Below are 6,000 nucleotides of genomic sequence, written 5' to 3'. Positions count from 1 at the left end.
GAGTCTCACTCTGTTGCTGAGGTTGGAGTGCAATGGCATGATCTCAGCTCGCTGCAGCCTTCACTTCCCAGGTTCAAGTGATTCTCTGCCTCAGCCTCCCGCATAGCTGGGATTATAGGCACCCACCACCATGCCTGCAAGCATGGCTAGTATTTGTATTCTTAGTAGAGCTGGGGTTTTGCCATGGTGGCCAGGCTGGTCTTGAACTCCTGACCTCAAGTGATCCACCCGCCTTGGCCTCCCAAAGTGCTGGGATTACAGGTGTGAGCCACTGCGCCTGCCCGTACTTTTTCATGTAGTACAATCTGTCAGCCTTTCTTGTTTGGTTTCTGTTCTTGACATGATGTTTTAAAAATGCCTTCACCATCCTGTAGTTATGAAATGATTTACCTAAATTTCCTTATGATATTCTTCTGCATACCCTCTTTATTTTTACGTCTTTGATTGTCTGATTTTTGTGTATGCGTAAAGAGTGAGATAGGCATCTAGCTAATTTTTTTCTCCAAAGAACTAGTAAATTGGGAGAGGTATAGCAGGGTGTTTTCCTATGTCTTGATTCTATGATGGTAGCCATGTGAAGTTAAGTAAGTTAATTCCCTTCACTGAGCCCCATTTTCTTATCTGTAAAGTGAGGATAAAATGGCAGTTATCTCACAGTGTTGTTGTGAGAATTACAGGAGAAGCTACATGTAAGGCATAGCCTGCACGTATGTGTTAGCTTTTTTTGTTTTGAAGTTCTAGACACTAGCTATAGATATTAGCTATTTTTATTATGGGGTGCTATTCTGATAGCCATGTGAGATCTTCTTTTTTTCCTGCTCATTTCTGTGAGAGTTTTGTTGGTTCAAAGAGTTTTTAGAAACATTTGTTCCCTAATTAAAAATGGAAAATTATTTGTACAACCTCAAATGCCCTCAAAACAAATAATAATAATAAATAGTAATAGACAATGACTATTTTGCACACACATCTGGGAACAGTGGGAACAGGAGATATAGGTCTATGTGCTTTCCTTGACTACAAGTTGTAAAAGCCAAGAGAGCTCATGAAGAGATCCAATCAACATCACCCCTTGCTCAAATGTAAATTGCAAAAGAAACTGAGTTGGAAAGTGCCAAGCATATGCCCAAGATAATTTCCAGGGTTTGTTTTTAGTCTCTACATTGTCAAGAGAGCAAGTACATTTCTACTTCCCAGTGTCTTCAGAGGCTAGAGACTTCTCTATTTCCTCTTTTGCATACACTTGGCCTATCAATTATTTAATAATTCTCCAGCACACTTCCTACTGGCTTCTTTTCATTTTGAAGTTTCCCTGGGTTGAGACCTGAACACATACTTTTTGTTTTTATTACTATACTTTAAGTTCTGGGATACATGTGCAGAACATGCAGGTTTGTTACATAGGCATACACGTGCTATGGTGGTTTGCTGCACCCATCAACCCATTATCTAGGTTTTAAACCCCACATGCATTAGGTATTTGTCCTAAAGTTCTCCCTCCCTTTACCCCCAACACCCTGACAGGCCCAGTGTGTGATGTTCCCCTCCCTGTGTCAATGTGTTCTCATTGTTCAACTCCCACTTACGAGTGAGAACACGTGGTATTTGGTTTTCTGTTCCTCTGTTAGTTTGCCGAGAATGATGGTTTCCAGCTTCGTCCACGTCCCTGCAAAGGACATGAACTCATTCTTTTTTTTATGGATGCATAGTATTCCATGGTGTATATGTGCCACATTTTCTTTATCCATTCTATGATGGGCATTTGGGTAGGTTCCAAGTCTTTGCTATTGTAAATAGTGCTGCAATAAACATACGTGTGCATGTGTCTTCATAGTAGAATGATTTATAATCCTTTGGGTATATACCCAGTAATGGGATTCCTGGGTCCAATGGTATTTCTGGTTCTAGATTCTTAAGGAGTCGCCACACTGTCTTCCACAATGGTTTAACTAATTTACACTCCCATCAACAGTGTAAAAATGTTCCTATTTCTCTACAGCATCTGTTTCCTGACTTTTTAATGATCGCCGTTCTAACTGGCCTGAGGTAGTATCTCATTGTGGTTTTGATTTGCATTTCTCTAATGACCAGTGATGTTGAAGTTTTTTTCATATGTTTGTTGGCTGGATAAATGTCTTCTTTTGAGAAGTGTCTGTTCATATCCTTTACCCACTTTTTGATGGGTTTTTTTTCTTGTAAATTTGTTTAAGTTCCTTGTAGATTCTGGATATTAGACCTTTGTCAGATGGATAGATAGCAAAAATTTTCTTCCATTCTGTAGGTTGCCTGTTCACTCTGATGATAGTTTCTTTTGCTATGCAGAAGCTCTTCAGCTTAATGAGATCCTATTGGTTCATGTTGGCTTTTGTTGCCATTGCTTTTAGTGTTTTAATCATGAAGTCCTTGCCCATGCTTATGTCCTGAATGGTATTGCCTAGGTTGTCTTGAAGGGTTTTTGTGGTTTTAGGTTTTAGTTTAAGTCTTTAATCCATCTTGAGTTAATTTTTGTGATTGTCGAAAGTATGGTAGGCACTGTGAGTCTCCAAGTGAAGATGTTGTAATGGGGGATGATGTGAGTCGAAAGCTAAAAATAGTAGGGTGTGACTTGTGTACAACTAAAGAGAAAAGTTGGTAAAAGGGAAATGACAAAAGGAAGACTAACACTAATGTGAGATAGGAAGCCAAGGCCCTAGGAGACAGCCTAGAGAACAAGTGGAGGTGGGTTTCTGCAAGGCTGAGGCTCAAGGACCCTGTTTGAAGATAGCTATGGGGCAGCCTGGTTAATGATGCTGACGTAGATAGCTCTTTCTTCTGTCCTTCTCTGAGACTAGAGGGGATGGGTACTGGTGAATTCAGGATCAGAGCAGAGGTTCTTAACTTGGGGTCCACGGAAAGGTCTTTGATAGAATTTTGGGAGTTTGTGAACTCAGAAGGGTAAATATTACATTTCTATTTGTCTCTAAAATCTAATTGAAATTTACCATTTCTTTCAGTTACTGAATGTAGGCACCAAATTACAGTAGTATTAACAGTGTCTGTGTCTTTGTTACCAGTAAAAAAATCACAGATGTTTTAATTTAACATTAGATTTATTGCAGATATATCGAACATCATTCATACTCCTCACTACTTTGAAATTATGGATGTTATTAGGCCCCCTGGTATATCTTGTTTAATGCATTAATAAGGAAGCCCATATATTCTTATATCACATTTTAAAAACATTTTGATGTGTGTATTTTAATACCTTTGGTTTCCTTTGTCACCCATTGTTTTTTTTATTTTGAGCATTTAAAAATAGTATTCTAAGAAGCAATTCATAGGCTTCAACAGGTTACCAAAGTAGTACTTGGACAAAAAAAGTCAAGAAATACTAAGTTAGATGGTACAGAAGGGGCAGATAGCTAGAGAGACTCTTACCTTCGGAACCTAGAGGAGGAGGTTGTTGTCAAAGAGAAAATTGAGAGGATGCTTTGGGAGGTATAAGGACCTGAGTGCCTGGACTTTTGGCCATACATTGCTGCTGTAGTTCCTGGGTGGTCCTCAGGCCTGTCCTGGCACCCTGGGCAGATGATAGAGCTGGAAGAATGTGAGTCTCGGGGCCTGTTCAAGGTTGGTGGACCTAGGTCTGGAGGGATAAGCTACGGCAAGGATGCTGCTTGCATGATCAATCTCAGATTGTCCATCTGATCATTGAATTGGCGACTTGAGATTAAGAGTGAGGCTGCTGCAGACTGACTGGGTCAGCGTGGATCAGCCATGTTACTTCTTTTTTTTTCTTTTTGAGATGGAGACTTGCTCCGTTGCCCAGGCTGGAGTGCAGTGACGTGATCTCAGCTCACTGCAGCTTCCACCTTCCAGGTTCAAGTGTTTCTTGTGCCGTAGCCTCCCTAGTAGCTGGGACTATAGTCACGCACCACCATGCCAGAGTAATTTTTGTATTTTGTAAAGATGGGGTTTCGCCACGTTGGCCAGGCTGGTCTCTCCATCTTGGCCACTTCACCATGTTGGCCTGATCCATGGATCACTTCAAGTGATCCACCCCCCTTGGCCTCCCAAAGTGCTGGGATTACAGGCATGAGCCACTGCACCTACCCAGCCACAGCCATGTAACTTCTTTTTTTGTTTTTTAAGATGGAGTCCTGCTCTGTTGTCCAGGCTGAAGCTCACTGCCATCTTTGCCTCCCAGGTTCAAGCAATTCTCCTTCTTCAGCCTCTCGAGTAGCTGGGATTATAGGTGGCACCACCACACCTGGCTGATTTTTTGTATTTTTAGTAGAGACAGGGTTTCATCATGTTTGACCAGGCAGGCCTTGAATTCCTGACCTCGAGTGATTGCCCGGCTAGGCCTCCCAAAGTGTTGAGATTACAGGTGTCAGCCACTGTGCCCGGTAGCCATATAACTTCTGAACTCTAGATTTCTCATCTCTAGATTGCCATTCATTCAATTAGTATTGATTAAGCTCCAAGCACTGTGTAGGAGGCTGAAACCTCTACAATCATGGAGTGGATTAAATAAGATGGTATGTTCAAAAGCACTTTGAAAAGAAATGCTTACAGTGAATAAGTTATTTTAAAAATTGTCCATATTTTCTGCTCTTTAGTCAAGTTGCCTGTTGAAGAGAAGAGACTTGAGTCTTCGTAAAGAGTCAGCCTGAGGGGTTTGCAACTCCACTGGGCAGACCCTTCCAGTCACCCTGGCAATGCAGGATAAAGCATCAGTACCAAATTCCAGAGATTTTTTTTTTTTTTTTTTTTTTTTTTTTTAAACCAGATGAGACCAGACTGCTGGATTCAGTTAGAGCTTTCAGCCTGGCTAACAGGGTGTTCATGATTATTTATGCACTGAAGTGCCCTGATAATTAAGCTCATTCAATGTCACAATGATTGGTTACTTAAGAGGCCTGAATCATCATAAATGAAGACTGTAATTTGAATGTATGTCACACTGTTTGGCTTAGAAGTATAGCACAGTTTGTGGCAAGAAGGCCAAAGGAAAAAAATATTCCTGTGTTGGAAGCAAAACAGGCATGTCAGGGCAAGTGGGCCAAACCCTGCTGTGATCCAGAAGGCACTGACTGGAGGCTTCAAGATGCCCTTTTCTCTTGGTAGAATACAAGAGGGCATGCCAGCTTCTCAGTCAACACAGTTCTACCTTTCCAGGTATAGGCCTTCTGGAAACAAGATTTTAGGTCATCACTAAAGGTGACAACTTTTGCTGACCACACCTCTTAGATTGTCTACCTTGCATGATTAATGCAAGGGCCTACTGGCCCTACTTTTGGGAGTTTGACAGCTGAGGCCCTGTAGAACCTGTGAACTCACTGGTGTGGCGATGGCCACAGAAGAGCCAATTCTAATTGTAAAGACAGCAGAAGGTGAAAAGATTGGGCTCTGGCTCCAGACTTCTCAAATCCCACCATTGCATTGACTGGCTGGGTCACCCTGGGTAGTTGCTTAGCATCTCTGAGCCTGAATTTCTTTATATCAAACATAAGAATGGCAGTAGCTATTTCATACTGGATTTTCTGAAGATTAAGTGGGAGAATGATTCTAAAGCCCTTGGCTCCATGCTTAGTCTACAGTAGGTGCTAAATCAACATTAGCTGTTGTTGTTATGGTGGTGTTGAGGGGGGGTTGCTGTGAATGGAAACAAAATTGTCAGGTGCTCCTGGGATGTATTGCTTTTCTCAACCCCCAAACCCCCTTCTCTTCTGGCTTTATGTCTTCTGCTCTGATTGGTGCCCTCTATTCCTGGGAAAATTCAAGCACATTTTTCTCTTGGTCCTTCAGTTAAAAAACGGCTTGGCTGGGTGCAGTGGCTCAAGCCTGTAATCTCAGCACTTTGGGAGGTCGAGGTGGGTGAATCACCTAAGGTCAGGAGTTTGAGACCAGTCTGGCCAACATGGTGAAACCCAATCTCTACCAAAAATACAAAAATTAGTCAGGTATGGTGTCCCATGCCTGTAATCCCAGCTACTTGGGAGGCTGAGGCAGGAG

Source organism: Sapajus apella, unplaced genomic scaffold, assembly GCF_009761245.1.
Source record: "Sapajus apella isolate SASKATOON/1434 unplaced genomic scaffold, GSC_monkey_1.0 scaffold33, whole genome shotgun sequence".
Lineage (NCBI taxonomy): Eukaryota > Metazoa > Chordata > Mammalia > Primates > Cebidae > Sapajus > Sapajus apella.
Note: the sequence above shows the minus strand (reverse complement) of the source record.